At 42.2% G+C, this 18,459-nt stretch overlaps 1 protein-coding gene and 8 non-coding genes across 9 annotated transcripts in view; all 9 read left to right on the top strand.

The window, feature by feature from the left end:
- LOC130223487 (gastrula zinc finger protein XlCGF57.1-like) overlaps positions 1 to 18,459 on the top strand; it is a 150,727-nt gene that overhangs the window by 26,424 nt on the left and 105,844 nt on the right. The gene's annotated exons all lie outside the window — the stretch shown is intronic.
- On the top strand, positions 3,633 to 3,706 carry trnan-guu (transfer RNA asparagine (anticodon GUU)). The gene has a single exon. It is a non-coding gene; the product is annotated as a tRNA-Asn (tRNA).
- On the top strand, positions 4,314 to 4,386 carry trnak-cuu (transfer RNA lysine (anticodon CUU)). The gene has a single exon. It is a non-coding gene; the product is annotated as a tRNA-Lys (tRNA).
- trnan-guu (transfer RNA asparagine (anticodon GUU)) lies at positions 4,484 to 4,557 on the top strand. The gene has a single exon. It is a non-coding gene; the product is annotated as a tRNA-Asn (tRNA).
- trnak-cuu (transfer RNA lysine (anticodon CUU)) lies at positions 5,267 to 5,339 on the top strand. Its single transcript has one exon. It is a non-coding gene; the product is annotated as a tRNA-Lys (tRNA).
- trnan-guu (transfer RNA asparagine (anticodon GUU)) lies at positions 6,080 to 6,153 on the top strand. The gene has a single exon. It is a non-coding gene; the product is annotated as a tRNA-Asn (tRNA).
- trnak-cuu (transfer RNA lysine (anticodon CUU)) lies at positions 7,036 to 7,108 on the top strand. The gene has a single exon. It is a non-coding gene; the product is annotated as a tRNA-Lys (tRNA).
- Positions 7,206 to 7,279, top strand: trnan-guu (transfer RNA asparagine (anticodon GUU)). The gene has a single exon. It is a non-coding gene; the product is annotated as a tRNA-Asn (tRNA).
- Positions 8,798 to 8,871, top strand: trnan-guu (transfer RNA asparagine (anticodon GUU)). Its single transcript has one exon. It is a non-coding gene; the product is annotated as a tRNA-Asn (tRNA).

Below are 18,459 nucleotides of genomic sequence, written 5' to 3'. Positions count from 1 at the left end.
AGAACTGATCTAAGATTTTAGATAAAGAAGACTACAAATGATTGATGGTTTGTTTAATTTGGATTTTCTTCTGTTTGGATGGCTTGTTTTTTTTATATTTCTATAAAACAACTTATGTTTGGTTTCAATTAATGTAAGAGGGCTGTCATCTAAAGTGAAGTTTGAAAATGTTATTGCTTTAACAGAAAAATGTGATATAATATGTATACAAGAGACTGGATGGAATGAAACGATTATTAATGAACTTAAAAAATGTTGGGACGGGGAAATATTGTATAATAATGACCCAAATAAGAAAAAAGGCATGGCAATATTAATTAGAAGAGGAATAGGATGCTCATTTGATGTTTTATTTAAAGATAACTATGGAAGGATCTTAACTATTAAAATTATAAATAACGGTGAAGAAATAACAATATGTAACATCCATGCTCCAAATCAAGACTTGGAAAGAGTTACTTTTTTTAGGACCTAAGTGTTTTAATGAGTGGATGGAATAATGTTATTGTCTTAGGAGATTTTAATACTGTTTTAGAAAGGATAGATGTAGATGATTATATGGTTTATAGAGCAGATGTTGGAAGAAAAGAACTGAAATACATGATTGAAAAACATAAATATGTAGATGTATGGAGAGAGAGAAATAGAGCCAAAAGAGAATACTCAAGAAGGCAGTGGGTGAATACAGTTTTAAAACAAAGTAGATTAGACTATGTTTTATGTACAAGAAGATTAGAATCTTTTATTTCAAAGATTTTTTACAAGATTTTTAGCTGTAGTGACCATGATTTTTTGTATGTAATGATGGATCTCAGTGGAGTTGAAAGAGGACCGGGTGTATGGGTGTTTAATACAGAGCTCTTAAAGAATGATTTTAATAAAATTGAAATGGAAAATATTATTATTAATAGTGTAACTGATGAGTTATATGATGAAGAAATAAGTGTGTGGTGGGACAATGTCAAATTAGAGGCCAAAAGATATTCAATAGAATGTTCAAAGAAAATGCAGAAAGTTAATCGAGCTAAAGAAAGACAATTAAACAAAGAATGGGAGAATGAAATGGAAAAGATAACAGAAGGAAATATGGATATTAGGAGAATAGTGATATTAGAAGAGAAGCTGAAAAAAGTAGAAGAGGAAAAATGTACGGGAGCGAGAATAAGAAGCAAGATGAAAAATACAGTGGAAGGAGAAAGAAGTACAAAGTTCTTTTATGATTTAGAAAAAACACGACAAAAAGCCGATTTGATAAAGAATGTCTCAATAAAAGGGAAAAATGTCAAAGATAAAGAAAGTATTTTAAGAACAGTTAAAGATTTCTATGGCATTTTGTTTAAAGGAGAAGGAGTTCATGAAGAAGATAAGGATTTTTTATTGAATCAAATAAAGGTTAAAGTAAGTGAAGAGGATAAAGAACGGTGTGATAGTGATATAACTGAAGATGAGATAAATGAAGCTATAACACAATTAAGCAATGGGAAAAGCCCTGGTTTAGATGGTTTGTCATCCGAATTTTATAAGACTTTTAAAGATGTTTTAATTCCAATTTTAAAAGATCTTTTTACTGCTATTTTTAAAAAAGGAGAGTTGAGTGAGAGTATGAAGAAAGGAATGATTAAAATAATTTATAAAAATAAAGGTGATAAAGATGATTTGCAAAATTATAGACCTTTAAGTATGCTTAATACAGATTATAAGATATTAGCAAAGATTTTAGCAAACAGACTTAAAAAGGTAGTTCCCACTCTTATCACAACTAATCAAGCTTATGGTGTAATAGGCAGAGATATAGCAGACACAATAACAAGGATAAGAGATTTAATCTGGTACATAAAAGAAAAAAAAGATGAAGGATTTTTATTCAGCATAGACCTAGAGAAAGCTTTTGATAGAGTTGAGCACAGCTATTTATTTGACTTAATCCAGAAATTTGGCTTTGGTGAGAATTTCATTAAGTGGATCAAATGATTTTATACAGATATTTTTAGTTGTTTTAAAATAAATGGATTTTTAACAGACTACATTGAGATTTCCAGATCTATAAGACAAGGATGTCCTTTATCAGCGTTATTATACACACTAGTTGCTAAAATCAGCATCAAACTTTACACAGGTAGGGAAGTTATTGATCAAAACAGTGACTTTCTCTTGAATGAGCATCTCACAAGCCCTGTCTGGCATTACAAGATGACATCAGGATTTAGCAGAAGTTTGTTGTCCAGTGCCTGGATCGGCCAAGTTACTTATTCCAGTTGACTTAAAATCAGCATCAAACTTTACACAGGTAGGGAAGGTATTGATCAAAACAGTGACTAGAATGAATGTATTGGAAGCCCGGCTAGCTCAGTCGGTAGAGCATGAGACACTTAATCTCAGTGACATGGGTTCGTGCCTCACGTTGGGTGTTTCTCTTACCTTTCTCTCTCTCTTTTCGGCAGCTTTCATTTGGGTTCATCCAGCAGACCAAGTGAGACAAAGTTCAGCGTTTCTACCACAGTTGGTGTGGTAAGTCTGAGTCTCTGTGGCACAATCGGTTAGCGCGTTCGGCTGTTAACCGAAAGGTTGTTGCTTTGAGCCCATCCAGGGACGAACGAAGGCTTTTGCTGCCTTGCAACTGCTAACACGTGCACCGGGCAATGATCCTGGGCCACGTGCTGTCTGGCGTTACAAGATGACATCAGGATTTAGCAGAAGTTTGTTGTCCAGTGCCTGGATCGGCCAAGTTACTTATTCCAGTTGACTTAAAATCAGCATCAAACTTTACACAGGTAGGGAAGGTATTGATCAAAACAGTGACTAGAATAAATTTATCAGAAACCGGGCTAGCTAAGTCGGTAGGGCATGAGACTCTTAAGCTCAGGGTCGTGGGTTCGAGCCCCACGTTGGGCGTCTTTCTCTTTCTTTTCGGCAGCTTTCAATTGGATTCTTCGAGCATACCTATTGAGACACAGTTCAGCATTTCTACTACAGCTGGGTTGCTCTTGAGGTCTCTGTGGCGCAATTGGTTAGCACGATCGGCTGTTAACCGAAAGGTTGGAGGTTCGAGCCCACCCAGGGACAAAGTAAGCTTTTCTCTGCCTTGCAACTGCTAACACGTGCACTGGGCATAGATCCTGGGCCACGTGCTGTCTGGCGTTACAAGATGACATCAGGATTTAGCAGAAATTTGTTGTCCAGTGCCTGTATTGGCCAAATTTTTTATTCCAGTTGACTTAAAAAAAACCATTAAACTTTACACAGGTAGGGAAGATATTGATCAAAACAGTGACTTTCTCTTGAATGAGCATCTCACAAGCCCTGTCTGGCGTTACAATATGACATCAGGATTTAGCAGAAGTTTGTTGTCCAGTGCCTCTATTGGCCAAGTTACTTATTCCAGTTGACTTAAAATCAGCATCAAACTTTACACAGGTAGGGAAGGTATTGATCAAAACAGTGACTAAAATGCGTGTCTCACAAGCCCGGCTAGCTCAGTCGGTAGAGCATGAGACTCTTAATCTCAGGGTCGTGGGTTCGAGCCCCACGTTGGGGGTTTCTTTCTCTCTTTTCGGCAGCTTTCAATTGGATTCTTCGAGCATACCTATTGAGACAAAGTTCAGCATTTCTACTACAGTTGGGTTGCTCTCGAAGTCTCTGTGGCGCAATTGGTTAGCGCATTCGGCTGTTAACCGAAAGGTTGGTGGTTCGAGCCCACCCAGGGACGAATTAAGCTTTTCTCTGCCTTGCAACTGCTAACACGTGCACTGGGCATAGATCCTGGGCCACGTGCTGTCTGGCGTTACAAGATGACATCAGGATTTAGCAGAAGTTTGTTGTCCAGTTCCTCTATTGGCCAAATTACTTATTCCAGTTGACTTAAAATCAGCATCAAACTTTACGTTCACGTTCTTCACGTTGGGCGTTTATGTTACCTTTCTCTCTCTTTTCGGCAGCTTTCATTTGGATTCATCCTGCAGACCAAGTGAGACAAAGTTCAGCTTTTCTACAACAGTTGGCATTGTTAGTCTGAGTCTCTGTGGCACAATCGGTTAGCGCGTTCAGCTGTTAACCGAAAGGTTGTTGCTTTGAGCTCATCCAGGGACGAACGAAGGCATTTGCTGCCTTGCAACTGCTAACACGTGCGCCGGGCAATGATCCTGTGCCACGTGCTGTCTGGCGTTACAAGATGACATCAGGATTTAGCAGAAGTTTGTTGTCCAGTGCCTGGATCGGCCAAGTTACTTATTCCAGTTGACTTAAAATCAGCATCAAACTTTTCACAGGTAGGGAAGGTATTGATCAAAACAGTGACTAGAATGAATGTATCAGAAGCCCGGCTAGCTCAGTCGGTAGAGCATGAGACTCTTAATCTCAGGGTCGTGGGTTCGAGCCCCACGTTGGGTGTTTTTTTCTCTCTTTTCGGCAGCTTTCAATTGCATTCCTCGAGCATACCTATTGAGACAAAGTTCAGCATTTTTACTACAGTTGGGTTGCTCTCGAAGTCTCTGTGGCGCAATTGGTTAGCGCGTTCGGCTGTTAACCGAAAGGTTGGTGTTTCGAGCCCACCCAGGGACGAATTAAGCTTTTCTCTGCCTTGCAACTGCTAACACATGCACTGGGCATAGATCCTGGGCCACGTGCTGTCTGGCGTTACAAGATGACATCAGGATTTAGCAGAAGTTTGTTGTCCAGTTCCTCTATTGGCCAAATTACTTATTCCAGTTGACTTAAAATCAGCATCAAACTTTACACAGGTAGGGAAGGTATTGATAAAAACAGTGACTAGAAAGAGTGTCTCACAAGCCAGGCTAGCTCAGACGGGAGAGCATGAGACACTTAATCTCAGTGACGTGGGTTTAAGCTCCACGTTGGGCGTTTCTCTTACCTTTCTCTCTCTTTTCGGCAGCTTTCATTTGGGTTCATCCAGCAGACCAAGTGAGACAAAGTTCAGCGTTTCTACCACAGTTGGTGTGGTTAGACTGAGTCTCTGTGGCACAATCGGTTAGCGCGTTCGGCTGTTAACCGAAAGGTTGTTGCTTTGAGCTCATCCAGGGACGAACGAAGGCATTTGCTGCCTTGCAACTGCTAACACGTGCACCGGGCAATGATCCTGGGCCACGTGCTGTCTGGCGTTACAAGATGACATCAGGATTTAGCAGAAGTTTGTTGTCCAGTGCCTGGATCGGCCAAGTTACTTATTCCAGTTGACTTAAAATCAGCATCAAACTTTTCACAGGTAGGGAAGGTATTGATCAAAACAGTGACTAGAATGAATGTATCAGAAGCCCGGCTAGCTCAGTCGGTAGAGCATGAGACTCTTAATCTCAGGGTCGTGGGTTCGAGCCCCATGTTGGGCGTTTTTCTCTCTCTTTTCGGCAGCTTTATATTGGATTCTTCGAGCATACCTATTGAGACACAGTTCAGCATTTCTACTACAGCTGGGTTGCTCTTGAGGTCTCTGTGGCGCAATTGGTTAGCACGTTCGGCTGTTTACCGAAAGGTTGGAGGTTCGAACCCACCGAGGGACGAAGTAAGCTTTTCTCTGCCTTGCAACTGCTAACACGTGCACTGGGCATAGATCCTGGGCCACGTGCTGTCTGGCGTTACAAGATGACATCAGGATTTAGCAGAAATTTGTTGTCCAGTGCCTGTATTGGCCAAATTTTTTATTCCAGTTGACTTAAAAAAACCATTAAACTTTACACAGGTAGGGAAGATATTGATCAAAACAGTGACTTTCTCTTGAATGAGCATCTCACAAGCCCTGTCTGGCGTTACAAGATGACATCAGGATTTAGCAGAAGTTTGTTGTCCAGTGCCTGGATCGGCCAAGTTACTTATTCCAGTTGACTTAAAATCAGCATCAAACTTTACACAGGTAGGGAAGGTATTGATCAAAACAGTGACTAGAATAAATTTATCAGAAACCTGGCTAGCTCAGTCGGTAGAGCATGAGACTCTTAAGCTCATTGTCGTGGGTTCGAGCCCCACGTTGGGCGTTTTTTCTCTCTCTTTTCGGCAGCTTTCAATTGGATTCTTCGAGCATACCTATTGAGACACAGTTCAGCATTTCTACTACAGCTGGGTTGCTCTCAAGGTCTCTGTGGCGCAATTGGTTAGCGCGTTCGGCTGTTAACCGAAAGGTTGGTGGTTCGAGCCCACCCAGGGACGAATTAAGCTTTTCTCTGCCTTGCAACTACTAACACGTGCACTGGGCATAGATCCTGGGCCACGTGCTGTCTGGCGGTACAAGATGACATCAGGATTTAGCAGAAGTTTGTTGTCCAGTACCTGTATTGGCCAAATTTTTTATTCCAGTTGACTTAAAAAAAACCATTAAACTTTACACAGGTAGGGAAGATATTGATCAAAACAGTGACTTTCTCTTGAATGAGCATCTCACAAGCCCTGTCTGGCGTTACAATATGACATCAGGATTTAGCAGAAGTTTGTTGTCCAGTGCCTCTATTGGCCAAGTTACTTGTTCCAGTTGACTTAAAATCAGCATCAAACTTTACACAGGTAGGGAAGGTATTGATCAAAACAGTGACTAAAATGCGTGTCTCACAAGCCCGACTAGCTCAGTCGGAGGGCATGAGACACTTAATCTCAGTGACGTGGGTTTGTGCCTCACGTTGGGTGTTTCTCTTACCTTTCTCTCTCTCTTTTCGGCAGCTTTCATTTGGGTTCATCCAGCAGACCAAGTGAGACAAAGTTCAGCGTTTCTACCACAGTTGGTGTGATTAGTCTGAGTCTCTGTGGCACAATCGGTTAGCGCGTTCGGCTGTTAACCGAAAGGTTGTTGCTTTGAGCTCATCCAGGGACGAACGAAGGCATTTGCTGCCTTGCAACTGCTAACACGTGCACCGGGCAATGATCCTGGGCCACGTGCTGTTTGGCGTTACAAGATGACATCAGGATTTAGCAGAAGTTTGTTGTCCAGTGCCTGGATCGGCCAAGTTACTTATTCCAGTTGACTTAAAATCAGCATCAAACTTTTCACAGGTAGGGAAGGTATTGATCAAAACAGTGAATAGAATGAATGTATCAGAAGCCCGGCTAGCTCAGTCGGTAGAGCATGAGACTCTTAATCTCAGGGTCGTGGGTTCGAGCCCCACGTTGGGCGTTTCTTTCTCTCTTTTCGGCAGCTTTCAATTGGATTCTTCGAGCATACCTATTGAGACAAAGTTCAGCATTTCTACTACAGTTGGGTTGCTCTCAAAGTCTCTGTGGCGCAATTGGTTAGCGCGTTCGGCTGTTAACCGAAAGGTTGGTGGTTCGAGCCCACCCAGGGACGAATTAAGCTTTTCTCTGCCTTGCAACTGCTAACACATGCAGTGGGCATAGATCCTGGGCCACGTGCTGTCTGGCGTTACAAGATGACATCAGGATTTAGCAGAAGTTTGTTGTCCAGTTCCTCTATTGGCCAAATTACTTATTCCAGTTGACTTAAAATCAGCATCAAACTTTACACAGGTAGGGAAGGTATTGATAAAAACAGTGACTAGAAAGAGTGTCTCACAAGCCAGGCTAGCTCAGACGGGAGAGCATGAGACACTTAATCTCAGTGACGTGGGTTTGAGCTCCACGTTGGGCGTTTATGTTACCTTTCTCTCTCTTTTCGGCAGCTTTCATTTGGATTCATCCTGCAGACCAAGTTAGACAAAGTTCAGCTTTTCTACAACAGTTGATTTAGTGTCTGAGTCTCAGTGGCGCAATTGGTTAGCGTGTTCAGCTGTTAACCAAAAGGATGGTGGTGCGAGCCCACCCATGGAAGAACGAATGCTTTTGCTGCCTTGCAACTGCTAACACGTGCACCGGGCAATGATCCTGGGCCACGTGCTGTCTGGCGTTACAAGATGACATCAGGATTTAGCAGAAGTTTGTTGTCCAGTGCCTGGATAGGCCAAGTTACTTATTCCAGTTGACTTAAAATCAGCATCAAACTTTACACAGGTAGGGAAGGTATTGATCAAAACAGTGACTAGAATAAATTTATCAGAAACCCGGCTAGCTAAGTCGGTAGGGCATGAGACTCTTAAGCTCAGGGTCGTGGGTTCGAGCCCCACGTTGGGCGTTTTTCTCTCTCTTTTCGGCAGCTTTCAATTGGATTCTTCGAGCATACCTATTGAGACACAGTTCAGCATTTCTACTACAGCTGGGTTGCTCTTGAGGTCTCTGTGGCGCAATTGGTTAGCGCGTTAGGCTGTTAACCGAAAGGTTGGAGGTTCGAGCCCACCCAGGGACGAATTAAGCTTTTCTCTGCCTTGCAACTGCTAACACGTGCACTGGGCATAGATCCTGGGCCACGTGCTGTCTGGCGTTACAAGATGACATCAGGATTTAGCAGAAATTTGTTGTCCAGTGCCTGAATTGGCCAAATTTTTTATTCCAGTTGACTTAAAAAAACCATTAAACTTTACAGGGAAGGGAAGATATTGATCAAAACAGTGACTTTCTCTTGAATGAGCATCTCACAAGCCCTGTCTGGCGTTACAAGATGACATCAGGATTTAGCAGAAGTTTGTTGTCCAGTGCCTGGATCGGCCAAGTTACTTATTCCAGTTGACTTAAAATCAGCATCAAACTTTACACAGGTAGGGAAGGTATTGATCAAAACAGTGACTAGAATAAATTTATCAGAAACCTGGCTAGCTCAGTCGGTAGAGCATGAGACTCTTAAGCTCATTGTCGTGGGTTCGAGCCCCACGTTGGGCGTTTTTCTCTCTCTTTTCGGCAGCTTTCAATTGGATTCTTCGAGCATACCTATTGAGACACAGTTCAGCATTTCTACTACAGCTGGGTTGCTCTCGAGGTCTCTGTGGCGCAATTGGTTAGCGCGTTCGGCTGTTAACCGAAAGGTTGGTGGTTCGAGCCCACCCAGGGACGAATTAAGCTTTTCTCTGCCTTGCAACTGCTAACACGTGCACTGGGCATAGATCCTGGGCCACGTGCTGTCTGGCAGTACAAGATGACATCAGGATTTAGCAGAAGTTTGTTGTCCAGTACCTGTATTGGCCAAATTTTTTTTTCCAGTTGACTTAAAAAAAACCATTAAACTTTACACAGGTAGGGAAGATATTGATCAAAACAGTGACTTTCTCTTGAATGAGCATCTCACAAGCCCTGTCTGGCGTTACAATATGACATCAGGATTTAGCAGAAGTTTGTTGTCCAGTGCCTCTATTGGCCAAGTTACTTGTTCCAGTTGACTTAAAATCAGCATCAAACTTTACACAGGTAGGGAAGGTATTGATCAAAACAGTGACTAAAATGCGTGTCTCACAAGCCTGACTAGCTCAGTCGGAGGGCATGAGACACTTAATCTCAGTGACGTGGGTTTGTGCCTCACGTTGGGTGTTTCTCTTACCTTTCTCTCTCTCTTTTCGGCAGCTTTCATTTGGGTTCATCCAGCAGACCAAGTGAGACAAAGTTCAGCGTTTCTACCACATTTGGTGTGGTTAGTCTGAGTCTCTGTGGCACAATCGGTTAGCGCGTTCGGCTGTTAACCGAAAGGTTGTTGCTTTGAGCTCATCCAGGGACAAACGAAGGCATTTGCTGCCTTGCAACTGCTAACACGTGCACCGGGCAATGATCCTGGGCCACGTGCTGTCTGGCGTTACAAGATGACATCAGGATTTAGCAGAAGTTTGTTGTCCAGTGCCTGTATTGGCCAATTTTTTTTTATTCCAGTTGACTTAAAAACACCATTAAACTTTACACAGGTAGGGAATCAAAACAGTGACTTTCTCTTGAATGAGCATCTCACAAGCCTGGCTAGCTCAGTTTGTAGCGCATAAAAAACTCTTAATCTCAGGCTCGTGGTTTTGAGCCCCAAGTTGGGTGTTTCTGTTACCTTACTCTCTTTTTCGGCAGCTTTCATTTGGTATCATTGAGCATACCTATAGAGACAAAGTTCAGCGTTTCTACCACAGTTGGATTAGTTAGTCTGAGTCTCTGTGGTGCAATCAGTTAGCGCGATCGGCTGTTAACTGAAATGTTGGTGGTTCGAGCCCACCCCGGGACGAACTAATCTTTTCTCTGCCTTGCAACTGCTAACACGTGCACTGGGCAATGATCCTGGGCCACGTGCTGTCTAGCGTTACAAGAGGACATTAGGATTCAGCAGAAGTTTGTTGTCCAGTGCCTGTATCGGCCAAGTTACTGATTCCAGTTGACTTAAAAACAGCATCAAACTCTACACAGGTAGGGAAGGTATTGATCAAAACAGTGACTAGAATGAGAGTATTAGAAGCCTGGCTAGCTCAGTCGGTAGAGCACGAGACTCTTAATCTCAGGGTTGTGGGTTTGAGCCCCATGTTGGATGTTTCTGTTACCTTTCTCTCTCTCTCTTTTCGGCAGCTTTTATTTGGATTTACCTGGATACCTATCATGACAAAGTTCAGCGTTTCTACCACAGTTGGATTGATTAGTCTGAGTCTCTGTTGCGCTACCTGGATCAGGATCGTCTGTCTCGGTCTCTCTCCTCGTCCAATCGTTGCGCTCGCTCTCCATTGTGAGAATGGATGGTAGCCAATCGCCGCTCTCGCTCTCCATTGTGAGAATGGATGAGAGCCAATCGCGTCGCGTGCAAATGAATGACAACTCCGCTGTCTTCTGACGAGAGCACATCATCAAATAACCGATCAAGGTAAGTTATTTTTGTCAACGTCTATATCTACTGATAGAAGTTGTTTTGTCGATTGTAGTCTTTTGTTATGTCAGTCTTGGCCTCCTGACGCTGATTTATAATTTTATGACAAGAACTTTAACAAAAGTTACCCTAAATTCACGTGCATGGTGTCAAAGGTCACGACCTCGCACCCTGTTTAACATTGCAGACTTTTGATACAGTTGCAGAAATCATTGATTTTGTTCGATCGTGTGTTTAAATTAATAACTGTATCTATATATACATGCATATATACTGTATATACAGTTGTTTGGATGTGTTTATCAAAACGTTTCTCGACGCGTCAACAGCTCCCTCCCCCTGTATTTCTTAGCCAAAAACAAAATAAAGTTTACACAAAAATATAGGCTTTTTCTGCTAAATGTTCATTAGCTAAATGAATTGTAAGAATAAATTAAAAGCTGTAATTGCCTGCCTTTTGTTGCTAAATGTTTATTATGTTTGTATAATTTATAACTGTTACTACAATGGTGTACCCATAAATGATATTGCTACTAAATGATAATTAGCTATATGAATTATAGTTATTTATAACTAATGTGTTACAGTCATTCTACAGTGAATAATAAAAATGTCTGTCTTTTGAACCTAAATGTTTATTATAATGTTTACTATTGTGTTATCGTGTTATAATTACCCATCTGATAACATTATCAATTAATTATATATTTCATGTTTCTATTAATTAATATGTTTTTAGTACTATCCCTTTACCATAGCAGAGAAATTACCTGGGAAATGTGATCTTTCTTTCGCTTGTTTCAGGCAACAGGCTACAGTATTGTAAATAATGCACTTGTTAAGTTTTATTTACATTTTATGTTCAGATGAGCACTAAGCCAAAAAGCCACAAGGCCATGGGTGATATGGAGTGGATGGCCAGGTTGAGAGTCTTTGCCAGCTCTGGTGTTTGGCCTTCTGGAGCAGGCAATCGACCAGCTCCAAGACGGAGGAAGTGGTATGACATTTATCAGAAGGTAAGGCAAAATTACTTATACTTCATGACATTATATGTAGTATGCAGATTGGTTGGCAATGGTGCAAACAATATCAGTGCTTTGACATTAAAAACTCTTATCTCCTAATCATGAAAATAAATAACCATGGAATAGAAAAATAAGTACACAATGTCAAAAACAATAAATATGTGATTAAATTACATGAAGAATGTTTCTAAATAATGATATGATTAATTAAAGTATTCGAAGCAAAACACAGAGGTTAGAAAGAATCCTCAGATCTTTCAAATCTATCTTTTCAGATTGAGAAATGTCCCATGCATGCCCGCGGACAGACCACCCTCTTTGGGGGATCCAGGACCTGCAATTGTGTATTTCACACCAGTAAGGTGATATATTTAAAAAGGCATTAATGATAATGCAACAAATATATATTTTTATTAGTGCTTTTTTAAAATCTTTTCTTTTTTTTTTGCAGCCTGCCACTTACACCCAGTCTCCCACTGCACCACCACAGTCTGAGGCTTCAGACACAGCTTCTGGCGCCACTGGCCCACAGTCTGAGGCTTCAGACACAGCTCATGGCGTCATTGGCCTACAGTCTGAGGCTTCAAACACTGCTCCTGGCACCACTGGTGCACAGTCTGAGGCTTCAGTGCCATGGTCTTTCCTAAGGCCCCCTCTAAGTTTGTCAATGGTGAATATTTTCTGTGTAATTAATGCTTGCTTAAAACCTTTTAGTATGTTTTTGATAGGATGTACATACCACTAGCTTCAGAATGTTTCTAGCATAGTCCTGCAGGTTAATGGTGTGGATGCCCTACCACCTGTGGAAGGTGAGGTTCTCCTGCCCAACTTGTGGCAAGAATCTGACAGGTTATGGTGTCCACAAGAGGGCTCGAAAGGTCCTGGACATTGACAGATACTACCTGATGTTGATTGAGACACTCAGGTGCACTATGTGTTCTCTGAACTATCTGTCAACAAGTCAGATTGTCCGTGACCAGCTTGACCTGCCACACCAGAAAATGTTCAGACTGATTCTGACCTGCAAGTAAGTATAGCAGAGTAGAAAATGTGGTAGTTATGTAGACCCAAACCACTGACCCTCCAATAATTACCTGCAATTAATTACAGCGACAATGCGCATTTCAGGTATGCCTGTGACATCTTTGTCATTAGGTTGCTCCGGGACAGGACATTGGGCAACAGTCCGGCTCGACTGGTGAAGCAGCTGAGAGAAAATCATGGGGAGAAATGGCTGAAGAGGTTGGCACACTATCTTGGAGAGTGTTCTGACTTTGTTGATCGACCCAGCCTTTTTCCCGTGGCCTGCCAGGAGCCTCCAGAGCCCATCGACATCCCCACCAGTCGTTGGCTACTCTCAGTGTATGGCAGGGACATCCTCTCCAGGCTAGACCACATTAAGGCCAGCATCACATCCATCTTTGGGACTATATTAAAGATTCATTCTACCAAACAGGTAATGCATCACTGACACTCAAAATTCTATATTATTGCCATATTATTATTGTTGGCTGTGATAAAATTCGAACATAAATGCTTTGCTACATTTATAAATTCCAGATCACAAAGAAGTTGGCTGGTCATGGACGTGGGACAGCACTCTGGGTGACCTCCATTAGCAATGAGATTGGCCAGATTCTGACCAGTGTCCTGACAGTGCAAGAGGGGCCAGGGCTGAACAGAATGGTGGCTGGTGTCATGGAGCGGTACCGCCATGTGGACTGTGGCTGCTGCATAAATGAGGGAGCGACCCGTAAGTTGCAGAATAGGTTTGGAGAATGGCCAGATCTTCACATAAGGCTGGACATATGGCATTTTATGAGGTGGCTGGCTGTGGGCTGCACCACTGATGCCCATCCGCTATACCCCACCTTTATGGGATGCCTGTCCGCCTGTATCTTTGAGTGGGATGCAGGAGATCTCAGCCTGTTGCGGCAGGCTAAAAAAAAACAGCTGATGCAGGAGGGTGTGCCATCTATAAGTGATGACATGGTGGACAGAAGCATCACCAAAAAGGATCTTAGCCGTTACTGCCGCAGGAGGACACGTGGCGAGGAAGACACCATATGCCTGATTGAGAGGCTGCTGCAGGAACTTGGGGGAGCAAATGGGAGGGGCCTTATGGGTGAGCCCTTAATGGATGAGGTGCGCATGGAGCACATCTGGCGTGTTCAAAAACGTCATGTCAGATGCATCCAGGATGTGCCTGGAATGCCACTCTATACAGAGGTAGGCACAGTCTGGGGTCATCCTGACAAAATATCGGTGTGCTAGAGGGTCCACATCCCTGGAGTCTTTTCACTGCCACCTGAACAGGTTCATTCCAGGTTGGTATCTCACATGTGTGAACTTTTAAATAATTTTTAAAAAGTAGAAAAGTGTGCCTTTTTAATAATTTGCTTTTTTTCTGCTAGGAACCAGTGCCATTGCACTGAATTTCAACCTCCTGGAAGGCCTGAACAGGTGGAACCAGGATCGAGAGACTGCGGCTGTGACCAGCGAGCCAGCATCTCTTCTCACAAACTCCGGGGATATGGCCCACTCTGTCAACACCAACAGCCTGAAGGCTTTTATACCAACATTCAGGCCTCCTGCCCAATACACCTGTATGTCCTACACTTAACTATGTGCATAATACTTTTGGTTTGGGGGTGTTCATTGTTATTTATTTTTATTTTTTTATTATTTGCATCATCAAAGCCAACCATGCGGTGAGTGGCAAATACAGAAGTCTAGATATTATTGAAAGTCTTTGTAGTAATATTATGGAATGCTTTAAATATGATAAGTCATATATGTCTGTGTCTTTTTGTTCTCCATTTGTAGGAGAGCTGCTTGGTGTTGACTACCTCCTGAGTCAGACTGGACAGCCCATGGCATTGAACCCAGACTCAGAGGAAATGTTGGAGGATGTGGATAAAGGTGGGGAAGAAGATGAGGGCTTCGGGAAGGACGAAGTATATGATATAACTGTGCCAAGTCTCTCCGATGACCCAAACTTCTCCATCTCCTCCCACTTCCTGCCCACCTCTGAGCACATTGCCATGACCCCAGCTGCTGTCTATTCCATCCACCCTGCTGCCTCCACCGCCCTGGCAACTAACTGCTCTATCCATCCTCTTGCCTCCACCGCCCTGGCAACTACCTCCTCTATCCACCCTCCAGCCTTCACCGACCTGGCTGCGACCTCCTCCTTCCATCCTCCAGCCTCCACCACTTTGACTGCCACCTCCTCTGCTGTTTTCACCGGCCTGGCTGCTGCCTCCACTGCCTATCCTGCTACTGTCTCCACCCAGTCTGCTGTCTCCACTGCCCTGGCTGTTGCCTCCACTGCCTATCCTGCTACTGTCTCCACCCAGTCTGCTGTCTCCACTGCCCTGGCTGTTGCCTCCACTGCCTATCCTGCTTCTGCCTCCACCCAGTCTGCTGTCTCCACTGCCCTGGATGCTGCTGCACGCTCCACCCAACCCCCTGCCTCCTCCATCCAGCATGCTTCCTCCTCCCAACCTGCTGCAATCATAATCTTTTCTGATGCCTCCTCCCAACCTGTTGCCCACTCCACCCAACCTACTGAACCCTCCACCCAGCCTGATGCCTCTGCCACCCTGGTTGCTGCCTCCATGTTGCAGCAAAGCACTTCAACATCTGAGTCTGGTGTATGTAAATATCTTGTAACCTATCTCTGTTTACGCATCTAACACATCAACAATCTATGTTTTGTGCCTATGTTTGTGTGTGTGTGTGTGTGTGTGTGTGTGTGTGTGTGTGTGTGTGTGTGTGTGTGTGTATTATAATTATTATTTTTATTTTTTTAGGAATGTGGATGGCTCAGGTGTACCAGGTATGGACAGAGTGGACAGCCTGGCAGATTATCTTGTGGACCTGAGGAATCAGCCCTCCCTTGTCCTCACCAACCAGCAGGTAAGGAATAAACCCACTCTTTGTTCACTCTTTAACTTGTCATACTTGCTTACCTTTTGCACATTTTGCTTTCTCATTTGGCATGTATTATGTGCTTTTTCTGCTTAGGTGAGCAATATTGTTGCTCTTTGGCAGAACCTGCTGGACTATGACAAGCAGAGGGTGGTGTTTGCAGCCAGGCATCAAGCAAAGCTGGCAACTGGGAGGTTTAGGTCCCCGAAGAAGAGGCAGGAGTTTACCCCAGGAGTGGAGAGTTTGAAGGGGCATGCCCTGACCACCTCTGCTCCACTTGCACAGTGGCCAGATTGCTGTCGCTTGGTTGAGACTTTTTTTGTCAGGCTCTGTGCCATACATAGAACACCCAAAAAGAAGGGGACCGGCACAGTGTCGAGATGGGATCTCATCCTGGCAGACTGCAGAAAAATCAGGCGCAGCATTCTGGCCAATGCTATAGTGATGAAGCAGACTAACCTTCAACTGGTGGATGTGAGTCACACCACCCTGGTACAGTGGCATAATAAAAAAGTTAAACAGCAGGACACTGCAGTTGTGATGCAGGGGCTGCAACTTCCAAGCCACTTGTCTGTGGCGGCTGACCCCCTATTGCCTGCCAATGTGCGCCCCCCATCTCCACCACCTCAGCCAGGCCCGGCTCACCAGTACCACTTGCCCAGCAGCACTGTGGGCCAGGCTAAACTAAAAAGAAAAAGGACCATTTTGTCAGACCCACCCGCTTTGCCACCTGCTCAGATCCAGCAAGCTCAACGGCAACTTATTACTGCTCCACCACCAGGGACTCAACTGGTCATGCTGATGCCAGTGGCCTCACAGGGGTCTATGCTGGCTTTTGGGTTTGGCCTCCCTTCTGCCCCTCCTGCCATTCCATCCACCCCTGGTACTGCTGTCGCTCCCGTTCGTAAACTGACCCGCAAAGTACAGCATAATACATGTAAGAAATGTGGGCAGTTTAGAACAGCGGAGACTGGATACAGCCAGTACAAGGGCATTATATACTGCCCCTCTGTAGAGGCATTGCCGAAGGAGCAGTGGTTGGAAAGAATTAAAAAAGGAGAAAAATAATAAAACTGTTTCAGAAGACCTGGAAACTTCCTGAAGTGTTTATTTTTATTATTGACATTTAAATATTTTCACGGGTCTTTTATTTTACTTGTAGTTTTTTTTTACTTTAAATTATAATTAAAAAAATGTAAATTTCTAATTTATTTGTTTATATCATTTATTTTACAATTGAAATTATCTTTGCTTATTTCATTTTGTGTTGTTATTTATTTTTGTTTAATTTATTGTAATTTTTTTCTCTTCTTTTGCACTTGTTTGCACTGCTGTTGAGCTATTATATTGTAAATGTAAATAATTGGCTATGACTAATTTTAAATAAATATTTGGTCATTTTAACTGTTTCTCTGCTTGTTTCTTTAGTTGGTTGTGTTTTGCCATAGTATAATTCAAAAAATTAAATAGGCACAAAATGAAATAGTCCAGAAAATAATGTTTCAATAAAGAAACTAGTTTGTAGTTTCTCTATACTTAGCAAAATACTTAGCAGAAATGTACTTAAAAGCAAATATATTTAAAATAAAAAAGCTAATAAAATATGTAGCATTAATCAAATATTAATAGTACAAATAAATTATTAAAAATGAAATAAAAATTATTTTCCTCTTCCGCCCCTTTTTTTATCTTTTTTTCCTTCTTTTCTTCTCTTTTTTCCTCTCCTCCCTCTCTTCCCCCTCCGTAACAGACTATTGTTCCCCAACACTCACCAATGTATATAAAGCAGAAATGGGAAAGGGAAGCCAATATGAAAATAACAAATGAGGAATGATTAACTATTTGGGAAACACATATGGTCACATTTAATTCAGATTCATGAAGGGAATTTATTTGGAAAAAATGTAATCAGGTTCTTTATAACACCTAAAATCAAAGACTTTCAAACTAGAGATCAAGAAATGGTGAATGCTGGAGAAAATGTGGAAATGTATTGGCAGATCATTTCCACATATTTTGGCACTGTAATATTATACACACCTATTGGCAAGATTTAAATAAAGAGATGAATGCAATAATGGGATTGAATCTGGAATGTAATGCAATTAAAACTATGTACCTGTGAATTTACTCTGCAGAAATACCAAAAAATTATGTGTATCTTCCTAACACACTACTAACAACTAGCAAAAAGGCCATTACAAAGAAATGGCTCAAGGAAGATCCTCCATCTGTAGGCGAATGGTATGATATTGTTAAAGAGGTGTATGAAATGGAAGTACTGACATTTACCTTGAGACAACAAGCCTATAAAATGTCTGCATACTGGGGTAAATGGTTGAGAAGAAAAGTATTGTTTTAATTTCATTGTGGTGCTTTTATTTTATATGTTTGGAGCTTGTTGATCTTTGTCACGTAACCCTTAACATAATTTTATATAGCAACATTTTATCAACATTTTATCAACGATAAATATGAATGTAAATAAGATTGTATTCGGTGACCTTTAACACTTGTATGTCTTTTTTGTTTCCATGTTCCTTTAACAATGTCTGTTTGTTTGTTTGTTTGCTTGTTTTTTATTGCTGTTTTGTTTGTTTTGTTCTAAACTGTTTTGAAAAAGGAAAAAAAACTAAAATGTATCATCATCATCCTGGCGCAAACTCACAGCGTTCAGCATGTAGTTTTGCTGTTGTTAGATCAAAAACAACAGCTGCCATTCATGTTCATACACTGTAAAAAATCTGTCTTTATAAATAACGTCTTTCATTTTACACAATCTTTTTTATTTAGGCTAGCTGCCTAATTCTCTTCAAAGAGCAGCTCTCATACAGAGCCCGTTATTTCAGTGTTTTTTTTTCCAGG

The sequence above is a fragment of the Danio aesculapii genome, chromosome 4 (assembly GCF_903798145.1).
Source record: "Danio aesculapii chromosome 4, fDanAes4.1, whole genome shotgun sequence".
Taxonomy (NCBI): domain Eukaryota; kingdom Metazoa; phylum Chordata; class Actinopteri; order Cypriniformes; family Danionidae; genus Danio; species Danio aesculapii.
Note: the sequence above shows the minus strand (reverse complement) of the source record. Positions and strands in the feature narration are given on the sequence as shown.